Source organism: Octopus sinensis, linkage group LG1 (assembly GCF_006345805.1).
Source record: "Octopus sinensis linkage group LG1, ASM634580v1, whole genome shotgun sequence".
In the NCBI taxonomy this organism is placed as follows: domain Eukaryota; kingdom Metazoa; phylum Mollusca; class Cephalopoda; order Octopoda; family Octopodidae; genus Octopus; species Octopus sinensis.
In genome coordinates, this window is record NC_042997.1 from 93,643,107 (window position 1) to 93,668,970 (window position 25,864).

The 25,864-nt window shown below is 34.0% G+C and overlaps 2 protein-coding genes across 4 annotated transcripts in view; one reads left to right on the forward strand and one right to left on the reverse strand.

Moving 5' to 3' along the window:
* Positions 1–12,765, reverse strand: part of LOC115214376 (calcium-independent phospholipase A2-gamma) — a 34,352-nt gene extending 21,587 nt beyond the window's left edge. The window contains exon 1 of the mRNA XM_036503077.1: positions 12,732–12,765. The gene's annotated coding sequence lies outside the window, so the exon portion shown is untranslated. The remainder of the gene's footprint in view (positions 1–12,731) is intronic.
* Positions 12,766–23,826: 11,061 nt separating this feature from the next.
* Positions 23,827–25,864, forward strand: part of LOC115210973 (F-box/WD repeat-containing protein 5) — a 32,261-nt gene continuing 30,223 nt past the window's right edge. The window contains exon 1 of one of the 3 annotated variants that reach the window (XM_029779803.2): positions 23,827–23,982. The gene's annotated coding sequence lies outside the window, so the exon portion shown is untranslated. Of the gene's footprint in view, positions 23,983–24,064; positions 24,084–25,864 lie in introns of those variants that run through there. The other 2 variants (XM_036503071.1, XM_036503073.1) reach the window with 2 other exon arrangements.

The following is a 25,864-nucleotide window of genomic DNA, read 5'->3' on the forward strand; positions in this document are numbered from 1 at the left end:
AGCTGTATCAATTCTGCCCATAAGAAAGGAACAAATAATACAATGTAGCTGTAGGTCATAACATCCAGGCAACGTCGGGATGCATTGCTAGTTTTTACTAAATTTTGAGTTTTGTTAATACCAATTTACTGATTAGTTTTGATGAGCAGAAAACCAATTAAAAAAGATGCTCACAATTAATTGAATCCATGAATATTATTATTATTACCTTCTATCTTAGGGTACCATTGGTATTTCAACAATTTTGGAGGGATAAAAAAAATTAAACACACCAAGATTTGAACTTAAAACTAAGAGAAATAAGATGAAACAATAATGTATTGGTCATCTAGGAAACTGTTTAAATGTTCAACATAATTTTAATGAATATATCAAAAGTATGAACAAAAAATATAAACAAATTAGATGCATACGGAACCCATAGAGTCATTGGTATGAGACAAGTTAAAGAAATGTTTGCTTAGCAACGAAATCCTAACACAACATCAAAATCAGTTTATTACAAAGCCATTGATCCACAGTCTTTCTAGTTGTAATTTCTTTTTGTTACCAGTTAATCAGAGTAACATTAGCAGTATCATGAGCAGCTGTTCATCCTCCTCTGATGGTGAAAATTGATGAGGTTGTTTGGCTTGAATATCTATAGGTAGTTTGAAAGGAAAACATGTTGGGTGCAGGAAGCATCAAAGTATATCTCTGGGGGAAAAAATAAAGTAAATTGTTCAATGTAGGTTCTTGATATCCCTACAATGTGGAAACACAGTAGTAGTATCAAGAGCAGAAAATAAGAAGTATTAGATTTGCTTGTATTGAAGAGATATCCATATGGCTTGTTCAGAGGAACAAAGGTCATCATAGTTGTAGTAAAAGAGGCAAAAGAAAGAAACAAATTTGTGAGTTTGAAGTTGTTGTTTGTTACTGATTGGGTCTTTGCCAATCAGACAAAAGGCCTTGTTTTGATGCACTTTATCATGTTTACATGTAAAGCAATAATAGCTCTGCCTCAGATATGTTAGCCATACTTCAGTATAATTGCACTTGAGCTACTTAGTCATCTCACTGGCATAATTTAATTGATACTCAGCAAGAACATTGCCCACATCCTCTACCTTTCATAAGGTTAACATTACAATTCCATTGATTCATTTCTCTCCAGTATATGTACATCTTTCACAATCATACTGGGCTACAACTCCTAGAAAATTTTCCATTCCTTCTTTACAGTAATTTCTAGTGCTTTACTGCAACTACTCCAACATCAGTGAGATAACCTAGGTAATTCAGGTTTGGCTATATTATTGAGAAGTTTGCTTCACAACTGTGGTTTTGGACTCAATTTCACAGTACAATACCTAGAGCATAATTTTGAGTCAACCAAAGCCTTGCGAGAAATATTCGTTAGACAGAAACTGTGTACAAATACATCAGAGAGATTGATACTATTTTTGGTTGATCCACATGATCCATCACCCAATTTAACACTACCATCTAACAACTTTGGCAGAATCTGTTCTGTCCAAACATTCAAACCCGGTTTCCACTCTTAGGATAACTTCCTCCCTTCCTCTTCAGGATTAAGCCATGAAAATAAAAGAAAGGATGTTAAATCTGCTGAAATCCTAATGAAACTTATTGAGCACATCTTAAAGTAGTCTTTCTATAGGGTCCCCCATTATCACTGATACACAATGATAAAGTATCTTCAGTCTACTTTGGAATAGAAAGAATAATTCATTTATAAATGAATTATATATAAATGTATTATCAGGTCATTAAGAATGAAATGTCCGATTTTTTAATGCACCAAGTTTGATAGTCATTAGCTCTAATGTTTTATCCTGACAATTCTTTGTTTCACAACATCAATTAGATCTGCACTCATTGTTATCATTATCTTAAAAAAATTGCAAGCATTTGTAGTTTTATTTTCAATCTTGTTTGTGTCTGAATAGACTCTAGATTACACAGCGAATCAACAGATCAAATATAGAATAAGTCAAAATCCTGCAATGTCATATTCAACAAGATTAATTATATAAGTGTGAAATATTGGTTTTTATGTTTGTAATACCCTGTATATTATGTAGACAAAAATGCAAAGTGGTGGTCTTTACATCATTCTCAAGAATATTAGAGATATAAGTGAAATGCTTCAAAAACAAATTTAAAAAAGAACAAAAAATGCATCAGTATCATATTGATGTTTTACTAATTCAAATTAATTTATTACAAAGACAATATTTTTGAACAGGAAGAAAACTGATGGAAAAACCTTTCCCAAGAACTGAAAAGATGAAGTAGATACTGTATTGAACTAAGTTAAAACATCTTGAGTTCAAATCTACGGTAGCAATTTTGTTGTAGATTTGCACATTCTATTTGGCTGTAAATGCTTATATTTCTTATGATCCCTTTTATTACAAAGCTTTTCTCATTAAATATGCTGGGGAAATGTATGAACATCTCAACCTCTGATTTCTTCCCCCCAGTACATCTAACATGTTAGAATTTTATCAAACTTTATCAATTTAGTGATCTATAGAAGTTGGCCAGCTCACAAGATGAATCAGTACTTAACATACAAGAAAGTAATTATCAATACTTGACTGACATTCTGCTAAATAAGTTCATTTCTTTTTCTGCGTCAATTTCATTTACCTCAGCTATCATATTTCCTGTTTATATTTACCATCATGCTACGGAAGTGAATGAGAGAAAAGGGTAGTATCTTGCACAGAACACAGTGGTTCTTCAACTTTTTATGGCACACTGAAGATCAACCATAAAAATTATTGGTGCACTTTGCATGGAAATTTCAAATAAAACTGCTTTTCAAGACACTCAAGTAAAAATTTTCTAAAGCCATAACTTTCAATTTGTTTTACATCCATTTTTCCATATTGACTTGGATTATATGAATGCAGATTACTGGGGCATTGTTTCACAGCTAAATTCCCTTCCAGTTACTAACCCTTACCTGTTTTACATGAAAAGGGATTTTTCATTCTATGCATTATTGAAAATGTTGAACCAGTGAATGTTTTGTTGACAGTGAATGTCAACAAACAACCTAATTTGTAAATTTTTAAAGCGAAGTGGAGAATGCAAACACACACACCGGAATCTGTAAATAGTTTTTGTCTATTAACCCTTAAGCATTTAAACTGGCCTTACAAGGTGCAAATATTTTGTTTTATGTTCAAACCAACCCTATAATGTCATTCTAAAAATAAATAATTAGCTCTCGAAGCTACAAGATAAAGTTTGATTAATTCAAAACAATGCAAATGAATATGTAATACAATTGTCAGAATAATCTAAATGCTAAAGGTTAAATTCATTGAGAAGGCATTGGTTGGCTCAATAGAAGATACCTGCCCAAGATGTCCCACAGTGGGATTGAACCAGAAACCACATGGTTGAAAAGTGAGCTTCTTAACTACACAACCATGTCCACACTTATTTTATATATATTCAGCATGCCTGGATTCCTTTTGCAGTGCATCAGCATGCTGTGGGGCACTGTCTAAGAACCACTGACTATTCAACAATTGCGGTTTTTCAATTAAAGACCAAAATAAACAACATTTGATGACAATATTTTGCAGTTAACTGGTCATTTATTATAAGCAGTCATCCTATAAACTTAGTACTTCAATGTATAACATTAGATTTAACGATTTAACGAAATTAATAGGTTTTATTAAATTATAGAATGATAATTCAAATGATAAATTAATTTCAACTGGATTAGTTTACTACAACTAAGTCGCTATTTTTTTTACCCCTTGTTGTTATAATCTCATTCTTGTCTAGGGTGCATTATAAGAATATAAATCGACTCGAAATTTGACTGGCATTTTATTTTATTGTCCCAGGAAGGCTGAAAGGCAAAATGTAACTTCAGTTGGAATTTGAATTCAGGACGTAAAGCCCAATAATCAAATAAGGCTAAAGAATTTTGTCCGACGCTCTAAAGATTGTACTCATCCACACCTCATCGGTATTCCTTCGAAAATATATCAGAGATTCGATGAAACTTGAGATTGAAAACAAGTAGAGACGAAAAAAAAAATTCTGACGTGTCTTTAACAGAAATTGATTTTTCTCAGTTGACCGCATTGAGAGACTGAAGAAAGACAAAGCTCGTAAGAATGGAGAATATACTGGACTGAATAAAGCCAATTTTTAACTGGTATGATGTGGTCAACCACAGTAAAATCTTCATGAGGTACCGAATGAGATATTATTAACCGTTCAACAGCCATATCTACAACCTTACGACTTACGATCGATGTCATTCCTGACCATTTCGTGTTTTAGGAATATGTAGCACTACACTAACTAATGTAGTGGTTCTCAACCGGGGTCCATATAAGGTTTTTCTGTTTAAATTTGGGGGTGAGGAAATAAACCGACTATTCTTCTACAATAGACAAAATATATAAACACTTTTTTCATACAATTCCTCTGCAATAGGAGTTTTTAGACATTGAATGTCTATGAAGGACCCCGCTACGAGTAAAATAGGAATCAAAAGGGCCCATAGGTAAAAAAAAAAAAAAAATGGTTGAGAACCACTGATCTAATGCATCCTTTTCTTAATTAAAAAATATGGGCGAGATTTAATGGAAATTTGGCTGCTCTTATTAGCATATTGGACGACAGATAGAGGTTTCTCGGCTCATCAAATAATTAAGTGTGTAATGTCTGTATGATAAGTGTAATGTGTGTATAATTTTAAATGACATTTAAATTTGTTTACCTTCTGGTATTTTTAGTTCATTCACAGAAACTAAAGGTAAATTTATGACCATCTTATAATTTCTACCACCGTGTTTGAAACAATTTTTGTCGCTGCTATTTTTTTTCTTTTTTGTTTAGCATTTTCGCGTTGCCACAGACCGAGTATTTAGACTGACCGTATCAATAATCTTGGCAATAACATGTTAATCCCTCCCGCTACTGACATTCCTTTAACGCTAGTTCCGTCTGAAAATAAAAACAAAATTTCTCTTTCTCTCTCTCTTTCAGAATAACGAAGACATTACGAATAAAGTGTAACCATCTCAATCTACTGTTATTTTGACAATATGCTATACATTCCAATGAGAGTTTGGAAAGAGAATTTAGTACTTTTACTTATATATTACATAACTATTCGTTTTGGTAATACTAAACAAACATGATAAGACGCAATACTTTATATAATAATTATATTATTATTCCTTGAATTGGCACATAGCCAATACTTTAAATAATGCAGATGAGTAAAAAATGTCTTTTTTTTTTTTTTTTTTTGGACCCCCGCTCGTCTTTCAGTTATAGTTTATCTGCATTAATATAACATAGTCCCCTTTTTTTAAGACAGCACATGATTTTAGAGATTCGGCTACTATTTCTAGTAGGTCAAACGGTCGTTCTCAGATATAAGGTGATAATGTAAAATATATTGAAAAATTTCTCAGCAGAGATGTGTGAACAAGGAATGAGTTAACAGAATTCTAAACAAGCATGTATAAATATTGATAAAATCCAATATGAAATATAAAATAAAGTATAAATAAAATGTCATTTTAATATTTTTTTACCTGTTTTTCAGTTAAAATATTCCTCAACGGTCACTCATGCTGAAAAAATAGCTGTTCAGAGGTGCAAGTATACAAAAGAGATTACCCTACTCTGGTGGTTGGTAATCCAAATTTAGAAACGAATATTAAGTAAGCACGTATGTTAGCAACTCCAGAAGGTGTGTCAAAACGGACATCAAGCCAAGTCATGAATAAACGTTTCTAACTAAACTCGTTGCTCATTGGGTAGTCTGCTACACAATGCTATTATTATCATCAATATCAGGAGATATATCAGGAGATCTTCGTTTAATATTTCGTCATCACATAGTATTCTAGCAATTAAAAGTATTGATCAGCAGTTATTTGCGAAATGCCATTAGGCATAAAAAGAAACGACTGTATTTTGTTGTGAAGAGTGTTCAAATGAAAGTTATTACTGCAGTTAATTTTGTTGTTGGTTGTTTATTTCACTTTTCAGTTTTGCTAAAGTTACGATTATTCAAAATATATATATATATATATATATATAACAAAATTTGTAAAATGGATTAAATAATTTAAACAATATTTAAATAAAAAGAATCTGTGTTCAGCGTAAATTTCTACTAAACAAACAATACGGTAATTATCTAACACAACAAAATTAAAGAGTTATATCCCTTGCTAAGGCGACGAATTGGTAGAGTTGTTAGTGTCAGTAAAAAAAAATGCCTCACAGTTTTTGTTCCGACTCTGCGATCGATTAAAAACTACCACTCCACAATAGTGAAATATTCAAATTGATTGAGTTGCGTGCATTGTAAATTCAAATCACGACCCGTCACCGAAAAATGGCGACTGATAGATAGCATCAGTATCTATAATTTGAATTTTGTCTCAATCTGTTACCTATAATATGATGGTCGTCTCTCGATTTGAACCTAAGAAATATAATAAGCATTACACACATACACACACACACAATCTCTCTCTCTCTCTCTCTCTCTCTCTCATGTATGCATGCACGTACGTACGTACGTATGTATGTGTGTATGTGTGAGTGTGTGTATGTATGGTTTTACTTATTTAAATTCTTCTGAAGAAGGAGCTGGTTTCCAACAAAGATACAAAGCTCCATCGTTAGAATGTAGATAACAAAGACAATGTTGCATTTTAAACTTGATCAAAGTCTTGCATATTTTTACTGTTCCACTTACAGACTGAATTTGTAATGTGCAAGTTAGTTGGTTGATTTCTTTTTCTGAAAATCCTAGCTTATCCAGATTGGCACTTAAGTATTTACTCACAAAATCAAGCACACCAATTATTATTGGTATAAATCTGAATTTATAATCTAGAGATTTTGAAACAGTTGTCCGTAGTTGTTCTCTTTCTATTTGATTTCCAGAGAGATGTTCGCATCAGCAGGACACATGGCCTCTATGACAGAACATATTTTTTCTCATGTGTCCCAAACAACTACCGTAAATCCTCGAGTATAATCCACATTTTCCCCAAAATTTAAAGGTCAAAATCCCTAGTGCGTACTATATACGAAGTTGAAAATGAAAAATATTTTCTAAGCAATGTCTGAGTCTCTATTTGCTGTCCGGCAATGTTTATTCAGATGCATTTTGTGATGTCAGGCACGAAAATACATTAAGCTAAGCCTGAAGGCAATGAAGTCATAAAAGAATCATCCATAACTTGCAGTAAGCAGCATTTATTAAAATAAAAGTATTCAGAACACAGAATAACATGTAACAAAAACAATTTACAAACATATTTACATTCCCATATAACAGTTAAGAACATCACCATTATTGTATTACACATGCACTGAAGTGTTTCTTCGACTAGGTACTGCTGGCTTAATTACACACGACTCAATTACACACCCCTTAGAGAAGGGGTGTGTATTATACACAAGGTTTAGGTTTTTCAGAGGTACAACCCACTAAAAATCCCCTGCATATTATACTCAAAGGCGGACTATACTCGAAGATTTACGGTATATTTGGTCTGTTGTGTGTACACTGGACAGATGTTTTGATGGGATGTTCCGCTAGTATTCCTTGTGTTGATGTTTGTGTATTCAATAATAGGGAGATTCTCTATATTTATTTAAGGACAGTCTTTCTCTGAATTGCATTGTATATTGTTTTTGCATAAGGAGGTGGTATCTTGATGGCATTTTAAGCAGCTGCTAATCATGTGTGTGATGGCTTCCACAGGAATATGGTATAATCTACATTTTTGATTGAATCTTAGAGTTCCAAAGGCTTCATTGTCTCTTATTTATAAGGTATTCCATAGCAATCTCCTGTTCTTGGATTGTAAAAGCATAGCCTTTGAAGTGTGATGTGATGTAGCAGTCACAAGTCCAAGTGAGGCTTTGCTTCATATTAATGTCTTCTTCAAGTCTTCAGGAAACATACCTATGCAGCACTTTTTTGGTATGCTGAGCATTTCACATCCAGGTCTTCATTGTGGTATGTTAGTCCATTGTTTGGGGGTTGTGTGGGTGGTCATCAGGAAGAGAGTGCTTCCTGAGGATCTTACTACCAACATATAGGATACTGTTCTCTTCATTTTTCAACACTGAGTTAATGTATTATTTTTGTTGTTGTTGTTTAGCAAGTACAGTCTGAGAGAAACTATATAACATTCAAAAGCTGTCTCAATCCACTACTTTCCTTATCTCTTCTTAGGTAGAGCCTGTCAACATCACTATTTCTGAGGAAGTTTCCAGTTGATGCCAGTATCTTTTGGGTTTTAACATCTATGGAGTGGTTTTTTTTTTTCTACAAATCTGTAGTGGCTTCATGCAGGCATGGTGTTCGATCCTTGATTGCCAAATTTCACTTAGCAGTTCAACAGTACTTTTCTCATGGTAAAACAATAGATTTTTTGTGAGTGACAGCAGTTACATTTGCCAGATGATTTTGCTAAGCAGAATAATGTCTTTGCCACTTGATCCTTCAAACCTTTTCTAGGCCACCAAAAGCTAGAATAGAGATAACAGACCCCCAACAAAATCTACTGTTCTCAACAATATGTCTCTACTTCTAACTGATTTTGGATAGTTATAGATACTTGAATTTGGTAAGGCAAAATCAGTTAGTGAGAGTGACCATCAGTTAGTGAACAAAAACTAACTAGAGTCATGACCACCAGCAGGCAGTCACTAAAGGCAAACGGCCAGAGGCAGAAAGAAGATTACAACCAGCCAACATTTCAACAGCTACATCCTCAGAAACTAACTGGAAGAAAATACTGAAGCCTGCACACGTAACCTCTTTGGCACACACACACACACACACTTTTCGTCTTGTCCTGACATACAGACCCTGCATTGTCTATGAACTTTTACATGTATATAAGACTCTCACATAGACTCTCAACAACTCTTTTTCTTTGCATGCACATCCTTTTTTTTTTTTTTCACTTTCAACAGTAGACTTTTAACAAAGGATACTATTTTCAGCTAAGTTACTGCCACTTTTTGCTTACTCATTTTTATGCTGTTCATTTCTTTTGCTGCACCACACAACGTTCATACATGTACCTGCATGCTAAAACTGTCACATTCTTGCACCAGTCATATGAATCGGCCCTAATACTTATTTTTGCTTTTAAGCCTAGTATTTATTCTATTGGTGTCTTTTACTGAAGCGCTAAGTTACAGGGATGTAAACACATCAACACCGGTTGTCAAGCAGTGGTGGGGAACCAACACTAACACAAACACATATAGGACGGGCTTCTTTCAGTTTCCACCTACCAAATCCACTCACAAGACTTTAGTCAGTCTGAGGCTATAGCAGGAAACACTCACCCAAGGTACAACATAGTGAGACTGAACCCAGAACCATAAAGTTAAGAAACAACCTTCTTACCACACAATCATGTCTTACATCATTAATAATAAGAGCATTTTTTTTTAATGACACAATCTCATAAGAATAGGAGGAGTTTTTCTAACAATACCAAAATATATTTAGATTTGCCATTACACTTGTTTTGTTCAAGTAATATGATACTATAACAATTTATTATTGAGTTTCTACATATTATGATTTGTATGAGAGGTTATTATTGTTAAATTAATTTATCATAGTTTTTTTAATTCAAATTGTTATTTACATTATGTACTTTTATTAGTAAAAAATATTAGCTTTAAGGATTGAAGTTAAACAGTTTCATATTATATAATTTAGAGGATTAATAAATATATTTACCATGGCTGATATACTGGGTTAAAAACACTTCCCCAAACGTGAAAATCTCCAAAATCTGAAAGCATTTCAAATGACTCGCCACAATTAGAAAATTCCACAAAATGCAGGGAAGATTCCATCAAGTATAGCTGTTGCATAATGTTATAACATAAGTTTGTAAGCAATGATCTTTCATTTTTGTTTTTTTTATGTTACAGTAAGTGCAAAATGTTATATTTTTACCTATGAGATCTGAATTTCACTCCAAATATGAGTGTAACATGACTAACATCATTACTTGTACATTACGTAAAAATAAAAGGTGAAGGTGAAGAATATGTACACCTGGTTTTTAGGATTAGGGTTTAGGGTTAGGGTTATGCCAAAAACGGTTGGTGTGTGTATTCCTTACCTCCACCAAATAAAATATAAACTCTTCAGTTTTCATTTTATTTACCTATCATGTTCAATGCTTTGCTTTTATATCTTACATAAAACATAAGGTCAATATAAAGATTTTCACCTGTGAACAAAAATAATAATATATCAGTCTGCTGGATGTTAACAAGTATGTAGAAAATGAATATGAAAAAAAAATTTGCACTAACGACCTTGGGTGGGGTGGAGAGGACTTTTGAAAAATTCACAAGAACTGATTTTTTAAAAAATAATAATAATAATGAAATTATTGTATACAGTGCTCAGGTGCACCACAACTTGTCAGAAAGTGCATATAAAGTACATGCAGCAATGTAGAAATGTCTGGAAAGTGAACATGCTTGTGTGTGTATGGAGGGGAGAAAATCAAGTGTAGTGTTGGCGAATCTCAGGAAGCATGGAAGTTTTGAAGGATGCAGTGCTCCGACAACTAACAACCGATGCCGGCAGTTTGTGCCACGCTTCAGCAACTCTCAGCGTGAAAAAATGTTTCCTGAAGTCATGGGAGCTGTGCTGTTTTCTTACTTTGTAAATATGTCCACGGGTGTTAGATGGGTGGAGTTTGAAGAGGTGCTCAGAGTTATTGTTTGTGCAATGGTTGATAATTTTATGGGTGTCTGCCAAGTCAGCTGCCAGACGTCGGAGTTTCAATGTGTCCATGCCCAGGGAAGTAAGGCGTTCAGGATATGGCAAATGCCTGATGGAGGGTATTCTTTTGGTTGCACGTCGCTGAACAGCTTCCAGACGATTGATGTCCTGGGCAAGATAGGGGTTCCAGACCGGTGATGCAAATTCCAGGTGAGGTCTTACCATAGCTATATAAAGCCGCAGAAACTTTTGGTAAAATGGATATATATTGATTTTTTATTTTTAAGGAATCCCAGGTTTTTGGTTATGGAGGATCCGATTCTGAAAAAAAACAATTCAAAAACCACATTTTCAATTTTACCCTCACCCTTTTCTTTTTTCACTTTTTCTGGATTTTTTTTTTTTTTGTGAAATACATAGTAAAATTTCAATTTTTCAACAAATATATATATATATATATACCCCCAAGCCTTCAAGCAGGCTAGTCACATACTAGAAATAACAGCCAAATCTCGCAAAACTGCGATAACATAATGTAATCAATCTACTCACCTTTCTGCAAAGATTTCTTTCAGAGTAATTTCCTGCAGCAATATGACAAAGTAATTCATGTGAAATAAACAAAACAACCATTCATTTTCACTTTTAGACAGGGGGAGGGTGGGGGATTTTGGGTCGGAGTTTTTCATAAAAAATTTGAAATTAAAATTTGAATTTGTGTTTATTTTACCCATATTCTTAATCTCCATATTTTCCCACGTAGACTGATTGAAAAAAAAATTCGAAAAAAAGTTTTTAAAAAGTTAAAGAAAAAAAACCACTTTAATTTCACATGAATTACTTAGTCATATTACTGTGGGAAATTACTCTGAAAGAAATCTTTGCAGAAAGGTGAGTAGATTGATTACATTTATGTTATTCACTGTTTTGTGAGATTTGGCTGTTATTTCTAGCATGTGGCTAACCTGCTTGAAGGCCTGGGGTATTCTTTTATCCTTCTTTTACTTGTTTCAGTCATTTGACTGCGGCCATGCTGGAGCACCACCTTTAGTCGAGCAAATCGACCCCAGGACTTATTATTTGTAAGCCCAGTACTTAATCTATCGGTCTTTTTCCGAACCTCTAAGTTACGGGGACGTAAACACACCAGCATCGGTTGTCAAGCGATGGTGGGGGGGGGCACGGACACAAACACACACATATGTGTGTGTGTGTATGTATGTATACGATTGGTTTCTTTCAGTTTCCCTCTACCAAATCCACTCGCAAGGCTTTGGTTGGCCCGGGGCTATAGCAGAAGACACTTGCCCAAGGTGCCACGCAGTGGGACTGAACCCGGAATCATGTAGGATTTTTTTTTTTTTTTTTTTAAATTGAAATTTTACAAACAAATTGTTTTCAAAATCGTAATCATCGTATTTTTCTACGTATTTCGCAAAAAAAAAAGAAAAGAAAAAATCCGGAAAAAGTGAAAAATGAAGGGGTGGTGACGGGGATTGAAATTTTGAAAATGCGGTGTTTGAATTTTTTTTTTTGTTTTCAGAATCGGATCCTCCATAACCAAAAACGTGGGATTCCGTAAAAAAAGAAAAATGATATATATATTCGTTTTACCGAAAGTTATGACGAAAAAATCGGATCTTGTGAATTTTCCGAAAGTCCTATCTCCGCCCCCGGGTCGTTAGCGCATTTTTTTTAATATTCATATTCGTTTTCTACATTCTTATTAACACCCAGCAGGCTGGTTTATTATTATTATTATTATTATTATTATTATTATTATTATTATTATTATTTTTATTTTTATTTTTTTGTTCACAGGTGAAGATCTTTATATTGACCAAACATAAAACCTGTAAAGTAAAAACTAAAATGCGTGTACCGTAACCTTTTAATCAAAGCATGATGTCGTAGGTGGAGACTGATATCTTACCTTTCTGATTGTATAATGGAAAAGGAAAAAAATAAAAAAATATATAAAACTATATTCAGGGTATATTGTGAAATATAAATGGGTATTGTGTTTATATATGCATTCCATCCCCAAGCTGTCCCATTTTATGGATGCAAATATAAAAATACTTTAAAATCTGCAAAACTTTCAGTCCATGAATAACGGATAAGGGATTCTTCCAGTAGTTACCTCGTTGATAACTAGTAAAACCATCAAAATATCCAGAGTTATCTCTCTTGCTCAATTGGCCATGGATTAATATCAGCTAACGACTAAGACACATACACGCGCACATACACATACATGTGTGTGTGTTCTGTTGTGTCTGGGGAGAGTCATTTTCTTTTTGTGCCTTATAATTTAACACACTCACCGGTAAAATTTCCACTTCTTTCTTTTTTTTCCTCCTAAAACTTTCGTTGCGTCTCGCAAAAATTTTAGGAAAATAAAAATAAGAAATAAGTGGAAATTTTACCGGTGAGTGTGTTAAATTATAAGGCACAAAAAGAAAATGACTCTCCCCAGACACAACAGAATATGCTTCAACACACGAACTCACATAAAGAATCTTGCAAACCAAATCCCAAAACGAAATATGTGTGTGTGTGTGTATATGTATATACGTGGATCTAGTCTTTCTCATTCGCAAAATGAGCCCCCTTAAATTTGCTCAGATCACTTTCAGTTTTGGTGTATCGATGCAACTCTGAATTTTGATTACGATCAACCAATTACTTTATCTCGTAAATCAAAGAATCTGATGTTAGTTGTCATTCAAGTTAGGAAATATAGGGAATCATTAGACAGCATAGCATTAGCAGCTTGTTACCATGACAACCGAACAGTGTTGTGGTCCACTGACGTTTGTGCCGCTGTTGTCTATGTTGATTTCACCCGCGTGTTTTGTTTTAATTTTTCTTTGTGTTTGTATATTACGTATTTTCCTGTGCTTCTGTGTGTTAGTATTTTTCTATGCTTTTTCTGAGTGTTAGTATTTTAAATACTAAGTTGGCCCCTGACTTGGTTGGCTATCTACACCTGTTTATATCGAACACAAACAGACATTTGCGTGTTGTTAAATATATATTTCAGGAAAAACAGCCCTCTTTATATTCAATAAGCTTGGTGGTACCTTGGAGGTACATATCATTGTGACAAACGTATTAATTACCAAGGTGATCCACGACTTGACTGGTTATCCAGGCCGGTTACACGAAGTATAGGTGTGAATGTGTGTTGTTTTATATAATTTCGGGAGACATTAATGTATTTCTACTAATGCTAAGTTTTATGGTACCCTGGTAGTACTGCATTATTACATATATTAAATACCAAGGTTGCTCTCGATTTAGCTGGTTATCCACGCCAGGTAAATCGAAAACAGACTTACATAAAGTACAGTTGGGTGTGTGTATATATGAAGTAATGGCTGAGGTGGAATTGTGTAACAATCATGCATTTCTTAAATGAGGAAGAACAAACACTCCATCGCGATTCTTCCACGTTTCTTTTACATTCTTTAACTTTAATTGCCACGACAACGAAGCTTCTGTAACGGACGCTTAAAGGAAAATCTCTCTCTCTCTGTTATATATACATGAATACGGACATAGTAGATAACAGCTAGCCCTCGGCTGCACTTTTGCACCCTGATGTGTCCATGCTGATTGGTTGGTATTGGCGCAATTTGTCTCTTGCTCTATTATGCACCAATATGCAACCCAACCAATAGCAGCCTTCTGATAAGGTCACGTGAGACAGTCATTTCTAAACCTCAGTTTGCGCCGACTGTTCACTATAAAATGCTAGCTTCAATACCGTCTTTCGGTTCCAGACCTTCTAAGGTCTAACACACTGCCAGTTCCAGCGACAACCACAACAGCAGCTCACGTGGAGACTCAACTTTCAGGATCTCCATCTCTGTCGCCTCCGTCTTAATGTCATCAACAACATCTCTCTACACACACAGCAACCAGCAACTATCACACAGGTTCTATCCCCTCACTGTTTATGAATTATTTCACCATGGTTTACAGCGGGTACAACCTGCAAGAACTTCCTGTATCAAGTGACCGGCAGCAGCATAGTAGCCACAACATCTTACAAGACATGTGCCTCAACCAGTTCCGCTTCTTCATCACAACTTCTTGTTACAGCACTTCAACTATTGTGTACCTTGGCTACAAACTTGTATTTATCATCCTTGTGTCTGAACATTCTTCTAACATCATATTATAGACTCTTTCAATGCTCTGTACTTAACACACGCGCATATATTCCATGTTTGTACACATACATTTTGTATACATGATGACCTGTCTATTATTATATATGTATTTATGACACACACACGCAGGCACACATATTAACCTATCAATAAAATCTCTTAAAATTCTACCGGTTGTGTCTCTCTTTTCCTTCTGGCACTTGTACTCATTCATACTTTTCGTATTTATTGTAATCAACCGTGTGATGTTCTAAAGGAGTCCCATTCTCATCACCGCTCCTTCGCACGGTCATTCTACACTTCTAAGGAAGAAAACTTCCACAAAACCCAACGTCCAAAGTACATGTGGTGTATATATAAGTATATATAAACAATATATATATATATATATATATATATACATATGAGGAATAGCCACCAAAGTGGATTCCTAATATGCAATTTGGCGTCTTCTTCTAGTATATTAGGAATCCACCTTGGTGGCTATTCCTCCTATTTATATATGTAATGTAATTCATAGTCTTTGGACATTTTTAAGTATGCTAGCCACTGGTTTAAATTAATATTAATTAATAATATTAATTTCTACCCTCATTATTTAACCTTAAATATATCATCATCATCATCATCATCGTCGTTTAACGTCCGTTCTCCATGCTAGCATGGGTTGGACGGTTCGACCGGGGTTCTGGGAAGCCAGAAGGCTGCACCAGGCTCCAGTCTAATTTGGCAATGTTTCTACAGCTGGATGCCCTTCCTAACGCCAACCACTCCGTGAGTGTAGTGGGTGCTTTTTACGTGCCACCTGCACAGGTGCCAGGCAACGGCCACGGTCAGATTGGTATTTTGTGCCACCGGCACGGAAGCCAGTCGAGGCGGTGCTGGCATCGGCCACGAGTCGGATAGTGCTTTTTACGTACCACCAGACCAGGGATCCTGGCTGGTTCAATTCATTTCGATTTCGCTTGCCCCAACATGTCTTCACAAGCAAAGGGGTTGGCAAGGGTGCCTGTCGTATCGCATTGGAGTATTTACGTGCCACGGCCACGATCGGATAGTGCTTTACGTACCACCAGACCAGGGATACTGGCTGGTTCAATTCGATTTAGATAGATAGATAGAAGTTGTTAAAACATAGTTTTCTTTATGAAACAAACTTAAGAGTGACCTCTCCTCTTCACTTTTTCCTTCTTCAATCCAAAACAACTTTTCCCACTCACCGAGAAATTAAGACTTGGTAAACACCCACAAAGTTATCAACCACCTCACCAACAACAACACTGAACACCTTTTTGATCTCCATGTGTCTAACACACGTGGACATGCCTACAAAGTCAGAAAACAATACAGCTCCCATGACTTTCGGAAACATTTTTTCACGCTCAGAGTTGCTGAAGCATGGAATAAACTGCCTGCGTCAGTTGTTGACTGCCATGACACTGCATCTTTTAAGGCCCTCATGCTTTCCGAAATCCGCCGAAACTACACCTGATTATATATACACTTTAGATGAGTTGTAGTGCACCTGAGCACTGTACACAATTATTATTATTATTATTATTATTATTATTATAAATGTATGTGTGTGTGTATTTCTTCCAACATAATATTGACTTTTTTGACATTTGGGTTCTTAAAACATTTCTTATTATCTTTATTTTTTAAAAGTATTTTTATTGCAAATAAAGTTGATTTCTTCCAACATTAATTAGTGTAAATATAATCAGTAAATTCAGCATTAATAATAAAAGGTGCTAATTAAGAACATTTCGCAAAAACATATAAGATACAGGGATTGTTTTCCTTGGGACAAATTCTTTGTTGACCAGTGCTATTCTTATTGTAGTTTACAAATCCAAGCATGAAAACGTTACTCAACTTTGGAGTTTTGGAAACAGACGCACACATCACACGCACATACATACACTTATATATTAATGATGTACATAAATACAGGGCAGGTATACATAATACTGAAATATGCATAAAGTAAACACAGGCAGACAAATATATTAATATAACAAATTTAAAACAAATAAAAATAATACTATCAAAGAATGAGAAAGACTAGATCCAGACGATACATGTTGATTTTATTAGGTATTTCTGTTTATTAACAAATCTACATTGAAACTAGGTATTTCTGTTTATTTACAAACCTACAATGAACAGGTCAGACGCTACATTTCACAGGGAACAACCTTAAAGTTGACACTGCTCCGCTAAACAAAGAAAATTTCTGCCTTGCTATTGGCTAAAAAATACCCAGTTTCTTTGATTTTTAAACCTCTGTAACCTTTTTCTCCCATTTTTCTTCTCCATGACATCATACCATCAGAGCAGTGTTGAGTGGAGTGCTACATTATTATAGCCAATTTCCAGAATTTTACTGTCTTATACAAAAAGTATATTTTGCGAATGAAAACTAGATCCATATATATGTGTGTGTGTGTGTATATATATATATATATATATATATATATATGTATGTATGTATATAAGGAAAGTAAGACAAGGTAGAAAATACTAAAATAATTTTATCATGAAGAACATTTTAGTATACAGTGGAGTGTTAGTATCCATATCTGTTCAAAATCAGGCTCCAACAATTATAAATATAAATAAAATATAGGTATGAACATATATAAAAAGATGTGATTCAAAGTATAGCTACAAATCTCCAAGCGCTCCAATACTAATACTAATAAGATATACATTTACACCATAATCCATGTGTGCACAATATTTTATATGCAAAACCATACTTGTCTTTACCTATTCTCTAAAACTCCCCGCATATGCACATGTATATGATAACATAAATATATCTATAGATCCACAAATACTCCAATTAGAATATTAATTAGATACATATTTTTATACCTAGATTAACACGTGTACTCCAATTTATACATACAGACCCAACCCAGTCCAAATTCTCATCTTGAACTCTGCATATTTATATATGTGTATATTCATTTTCAAAATATGTATGAAGATATCTAAAAAGAATCAATTGAATCCTACATAGTTTGCCATATATACCAATACAAGTATGAGCACATATTTATTCATACATGTCCTAACTTATGACTACACATATATATTTGGATTACTACATATAAATGAATATATATATACACACATATATATTCCCACATATATGTGTGTGTGTGTATAAATATATATATATTATATACATATATATATATATACTTGTGAAGACGTGTTGAGGCAAGTGAGGATCAGAATCGAAATCGATCAATGGAAATTGCGGATGTGCAACCAGTGCCGGTGGCATGTCGAAACTCTGCTTGTGAAGACCCATTGAGGCAAGTGAGGATCAGAATCGAAATCGATCAATGGAAATCGATCAATGGAAATTGCAGATGTGTTACCAGTGCCGGTGGCATGTAAGAGAACTTTCCGTTTCGCGACCGTTGCCAGCACCGCCCCGTTTCGTGTCCGTTGCCAGCCTCGCCTGGCCCTCGTGCCGGTGGCACATAAAAAGCACCATCCGTTCGTGGCCGTTTGCCAGCTCTGTCTGGCACCAGTGCGGGTGGCACGTAAAAAGCACCCACTACACTCACGGAGTGGTTGGCGTTAGGAAGGGCATCCAGCCGTAGAAACACTGCCAGATTTGACTGGGCCTGATGAAGCCTTCTGGCTTCACAGACCCCAGTAGAACCGTCCAACCCATGCTAGCATGGAAAACGGACGCTAAATGATGATGATGATGATGATGATGATATATATATATATATATATATATATATATATATATATATATATAGATATATAGATAGATAGATAGATAGATAGATAGATGTGTGTGCATATACACACACAGATATGTATATAAAAGTAATAATATTAGTAATATATACTCACACATACATGTATAAATGCACACAAGCATACATACCTAACTCAATATATACCTACTCATATATACATCTGCATATATATAATATAAAATAACAACAACAATACGAATAATTATTATATCAATAGAGGTTTAAATACTAGGTGCTAGTGGTATTTGGAAAAGGTATGCCTAGTTTTATGAAGACAGGACACATTTCATTCCTTAAGACTGTTTATAAGCAGAAGTTAGGCTTTAATTATAAAGAAAATTTCATTAATACATAATATACATGTATGTGGGAGCAACCAAAAGCAATATGAAACAGAGGCTGAATCACCATAGGTATACATTTACAAACAGAAATAGGAGGAATTCTACGGGATTAAGTAACTACATATGGGAACTTTAAGGATGATGTATGCAAATATACTCCATACATCATCTCAAAAATGCAAATATACCCTATACTCTATCATGGTCCATACTGGAATCAGTACTTCCCTACCAAGGTCAATGCTCAATCTGCAAGCCTTGCCTGAAGGAGGCACTACATATATTAAAGCACAGCTCTCCAACACTGCTTAATAAACATAACAAGGCACTAAGCACATGCAACCGCCGCTTTTATCACACTTTTAAATTCTACCACAAATCCAAATGCCAGAATGACCATACAGTACATTTCCGCAATACACCTTAGGTAATCCCAATAACCTATAAATTTACACTATAACTCATAATCCCTATCTAGTTTCTCACATATACAACTATCTGATTATAATCGTATGTATGTACACACACCCATGCGCTTGTATATATGTATGAGTGAAGGTATGCATATATGCATGCATGTGGGTATATGCAAACATACGTACATATGCAAGGTATATATACCTGCATATGCAGGGGTGATGATACCTGCAGATGAGCATATAAGTGAGTGTGTATGAGTGCATACGCATGCGAATAAGGATTGTGTATGTAACTTATCTGATATATACACGTATATACACCTTCACATATATATTTTCTCAGATTACTAAGCACTGAACTGCTACTTCCTTAATTCTTCATATCTTTGCCCCACAATTAGACTCTACTACTATACATTGGTCACTCCTTTACCTCTTACCCCCCCCCCCCACCATTCCTCTATCTTTTACACTATAATACCTTTCTCTCTCTATCCCCACTCCTACTTTCAGATTATCTCCACTAACCACTGACTGATCTATATCTTGATTTTTCTTTTTTCTTTATTCCTATCTTCAGGGTTTTTATTCTTTATTTTTTTTATTATTTTGTTATTTTTACTAATCTTCTCTCTCCTTTCTCTTTCATTTTTCATTCTCTCCTCTTTTTTCTCTTCCCTTTTTTTTTCTCTTTCTTTCATTCCTCTCTTCCTGTTTTCAATTTGACCATACTAATACACTCCCTATTTCTAGATCATTTTAAATACAAGCCTTTGACTCTGCAACACTATCTATAAATTCCCTACTGGGAATGACCAAGTTTAAAAATCTGCTGGATCTCACTCATAAGGAAATCTTACATTGCTTATAAACTCTATATTTAGGACTCATATTAAACTCTGTTGAACGTTTGGATTTTACTCAAAAGATATTGAAATATTACATATATACCGTTATGCCTATAAAACACATTTACAACTTCAATATCCATACATATTTTACATCTATTTGTATCACATCTAAACTATGACTTAATTTTCCTCTCACACCGTCTTGTTAAAAACCATATGTTTATCCAACAATGCAGAAACTGGCAGAAACTATTTCTGTTCTCTTGCATCTCTCTCCATGTGCATAATGTGAAATCAGGCTCCCTTACATCTTCTCTCAAGCAACAGTTCCAGCTATTTAAGTCCACACCAACCACTTCTCACCTCAATTTGATATCGATCACGGTGCCTACCAACAAGCAACTGATAAACCTTAAGTACACAGTCAATGCCAAATTCAGTGAATTTGACATAAATGAGGCTGTCCGTCTCCTCTCTTCTCTATCCTCCCTTGCTCTGTGTGACTCTGAGTCTCTTAGATGTCTGAAAGAGATGCACCCACTGGGACCCCCAGACAATCAACTGAACTGGCCCAATCCCCCAGAATACTTGAGACCAGTCTTCACCTTTGATAACATCAGATAGGTGATTTCATCCTTCCTTGCTGGTTCAGGTGCAGGAATTGATGGCTTTCAGCCTCAACACCTCAAGAGTGGTATCTCCTTATTGGTTAGTCATACCGAACTTGAGCTCTTAGAGAATTTGACTCAATTTGTGAACTAGTTCTCTTCAGCAAACGTCCTCCCTTATATCCACCCACTATTCTTTGGTGCAAAATTATTCAGGCTCTCTAAACCCAATGGCAACCTTTGCCCCACTGCTGTTGGCTTCACCGTCTCACTGCGAAGATGTGCTTACAATCAGTCTCTAGCTTATTGGAGGAGGAATTCTGGATGCTGTGGTCGGGGTGAGATCCATAGCTTCTGCGGCTGAGCAGAACAAAATCTTGAAATACCACGATCTATCAGCCAACTTCATTTTTCATCCTGTGGTGTTTGAGATGCTTGATGGGGTTGGACCACTAACTGTAAGATTCCTGTCTTGACTGGCAGCTCGCCTTGCAGAGGTAACTGGTGAGGCCTGTGAGGGTGCTTGGCTGTTCCAGCGCATCAGCCTTGCCATCACATGTGGTATCACTGCAAGCGTGCTGGTTGCCTCAATAGCCATTAAAGAGGTTTCTCAGTGCCCCCAACTTTTCGACCCAAGGTGGCGAATTGTTTTTGGTTTTTTTCTCTTTTTTCCTTCTCTCTTTTTCTTTTTAATTTTTTCAATTGTGTTCTGTTTTGTCCAATTTTCTAACTTAATTTTGTAAAATGGTAAACACTGTGAAGGCAATAAAATTTGATATATTTTAGTTACTGATCATGCGATTAAGTAATGGTAATAAATAAATTGATAAATAAATATCAAATTCAGTGTGTTTACAGCTTATATTTTTGTGCATAAAAATATCAGTATTTAAGCACTTACAGTATATAGAGAAATAAAACATTTGAAAAGAAATGTTGGGGAATAAATAAGAATGAAGTAATATCATAAATACACCATATACCATGGGCCTGTTTTATAGGGGGCAAAAGTGAGGATTGCCCTGGGCCACCCACGATATTGGGGGTAGAAGCCTGCTATGAAGGGCATGGAGCACTCTATATAGAGAGGCCCCCACCTCCCAGTAATCTTACATGAAGAGGCTCCCTTTCAATATACAAACATTTTGACAGCTTAAAAAATGTAACGAATTCTCTTTTATCATAAATAACCATAGATTCCTTTACCAATTTATTCAATTAAATTTATTCAGTTAAAGAACTACTACTGAGTCCCAAAAGCAGCTACAATTTCCAAGAGAATTATTGTTGCTTTTGGGACAACTACGGAGAAAAGGAAGGTAACAAATGTGTGTATACATGTATTTGTTTGTGTGTGTAAATAGACTACACGTGTTTCGTGACTATATTTTCAACCTGATAACAGTAAAATCAATTCAATTTAAATAATATCACTCATCAGGTCCAAGATAAAAATAATAAAATAATTAAATAAATATACTTATAAGAAATTATAAATCTATATAAAAATACGTAATTTTTCAATAAAAAATCAAGCAAAATTCAATAATATATCTTAAAATTTTTATATATATTTATATTTTCTTATAAGTATATTTATTTAATTATTTTAGTGTCTTTATCTTGGACCTGATGAGTGACTATATTTAAATTGAATTGATTTTACTGTTATCAGTTTGAAAATATAGCCACGAAACACGTGTAGTCTATTAACTAATTATATACTACTTATTTATTATTTTGTACTTTATTTATCGTATATTTAATTTTTTTTCTGAATGGTATGATTTAATTATATCATTGTTGAATTGCTACATGGTGATTCTTCTCTAATTTATATACATACATACATACACACACACACACACACACATATACAATTTAAAAAAGGATAAAATCTATATAAGAAATTATCAAGTAGTTAGCGTGAAAAACTTCATAAGAGAAAAATATATTAATTTTTCCCTTTAAATATATTTATTTGTATTAAGGGCATTACTATACATAAATGTCTCACGCTAGGAGGGACTCTTAAAGTCAAAAACTACCATAATAAACACATTGTACCGAACGCGAGTTCGGTACAATACATACATATATACATATATATATATATATATATATATATATATATATATATATATATATATATATATATATATATATATATAGAGAGAGAGAGAGAGAGAGAGAGAGAGAGAGAGAGATAGATAGATAGATAGATAGATAGATAGATAGATAGATAGATAGATAGATAGATAGATAGATAGATAGATAGATAGATATGTTTGTTGGGCACACAGAAATATACATACACATGCGTGTGTGTGTGTGTGGTTGCCTCAGTATATCATTTAATTTATGGGACCCAAATTCCAATTACTGACAACTTCACAACTTCATACAACTTCAGAAATTATAAATATATATATAAAAGTAAATAACTGATTTTTTACAAGTACTGTTTGTGTCGTTTAAGGCGAATAATTCATTACTAATTAATTTAGCATATTCATCATTATAAATAAAATAAATTACTGAAGCTAATTACTCAGAGACGCCATCCGCATGAAAAACAAATGCAAGATTACAACAAAAATACTTGAAGTATCAGTATTTTTAATTACTCAAAGATGTAATTATAAATACTTATGCATGAATATATTAAATTTCGTATGACCATCGCTATAAGTATTTTATTGTGAACCTATCTAAAATTTCATTTTTTGTTACTCTTCAACTCGCAATGTTTACCCGTGTATTTTGGCTTTACTAAATTAGGTGTCAGCTGAACAACAGAATAAGAGAATAACTTATGTTCGCATTTGTTTATATTCCTCTCATTCCTTAGTAAACAGCTGTGTTGTCTTCGGGTGCAAATATTCCCAGAGTTCTCGTTAGAAACATGGCGGCACGACTTATGGTAGTACACAGATAGTCAGGCAATGGAAGTTCTTTTGTATTTATGACTCTTTTCTGACTAGGTAAGCTTTATAATATGATTGTTTTACATGTTGAAATTCTGATTAATCGAATAACGTCCCATGTCAGTACCTGGAATATCATAGAACAACTTACTAGACGAGTAAAAATTAAAACATTTTGTCGTTCTTTCTAAAAAGTCCCTCGCAACCACTGTTTTCACATATTTGTATATTTATTTCAAAATAGTGAAATATATAGCATTCACATTTCGCGAAATACAGTCTTAGTTAATTTCCAAAATTGTCGGTGTTAGAATATTAATTATAGTTTATAATTATAGTAGCTCAAATTAGTTTTGGAATGATAACACGGATTATGAAAGCTATTTATACTAATTTCTTTCTCCCTTTTTAGAATTTTATTTTAATAATACATTAATAAATCATTTAACTAAAAAGAAAGGAGTTACTTAGAAGCACAAATATTCACTGTGGATCCACTTATTATATGTCCGTAATTATCTAAAACAACCATAATCGTTGGTCAGTTGGTTATCAATATATATAAACACAACTTTGTATCTAGACAAAAACTATTCATGTTTGCAATCGTGTAAATAAATGTTTTATTAAATAATGTTTATATATATTGGAGTTGTGCTTGTTTGACAATTAATTTGATCTGAGATTGTTGAAGCTGAAACAATTTCATCGTGTTTATAAGTCATGACTATCATCTAATACATAGATCGTTCTGTTCACTTTGTTATTAATGTTATTTTGGGGCATTTTGTAATATAATAATATATACTTATAAAGTCAACAAATTTAGTCGTACATCTACGACCTGTTCTTTTCTCTTGACTCTATATTCCACTGCACCCATGGAATAGTTTTTGTGAATAGGACGTAAAAGTACTTCGAAATTCTTTGACAATATACATCTATATTGGCATTACCAAATAAAAGTGAATGTTAGATATGTGTTTTAAATAACTCTCATGACTACCACGGTGCAGTTTGTTATATATGCATGCAATAAGCTATGTCTGCTATCGCCTTTTACTGTTTTATTGATACTACTTCAGTCTTACTTTATTCACTACTTAACCTCCCCCACCACTACCACTATCCGTTAATTTTGGGTTCTACTTTTCGTTTATTATTACTAATTGTGCTACTTTTGTTTTCAGCATAAATATTTTTGATTACCTCACAAATTACCGTTTTCGTTTTCTTTCCGCTAGTTATATAAATATCTAGATTTAGGTATGTGCAATGTTCAATTTCTTCTTATCCCCTATTCAGTTGTGACATTTCATCACAAGATTCGTTGGGTGCTTTCGTAGTTGTCATCATTTTAAACCTCCCTTGTATTTTTGGCGGAGCAGCTTTACGGTTTAGTTAAAATTCCAGCAAGGTTCTTCTTATTGAGTACTTTATCTTCTCGAATAATAATCATTTTGAAATAAAATTGACACCGGTTGTGTTTATGTATTTGTGCATCATTTTATTGATTAGTGAGTTATACTCTCAATTCTGTTTGAGTTAACAGTAGATATGTTGTGTTTATATATTCAACTTAATCAAAATAACTATTAATTGATATTTTATATAATAGCGATCTGTTTTACTTGTATGTTTAAGAAATCGGAATATTTCACATTGATTTTGTTCCTTCCGTCACATGTTATTTACCTGAGCTTTATCTAATGGTAGCAGTGGTAGTGGCAGGTGGGGTGGGGAAATAGACATTGCGAATGTATGTAATACACACACACACACACAAACATATATATATATATATAAAATTTAAAAGTGCCTGGATTGCTGCGGGCAAAATAATAACTTAATTATATTGCTGTTAAAATTTACACGTAATTTCTTTTTACTTTTCAATTATATTAAGAGCTTTGATAATTACCTAATATTTTGCTTTCAA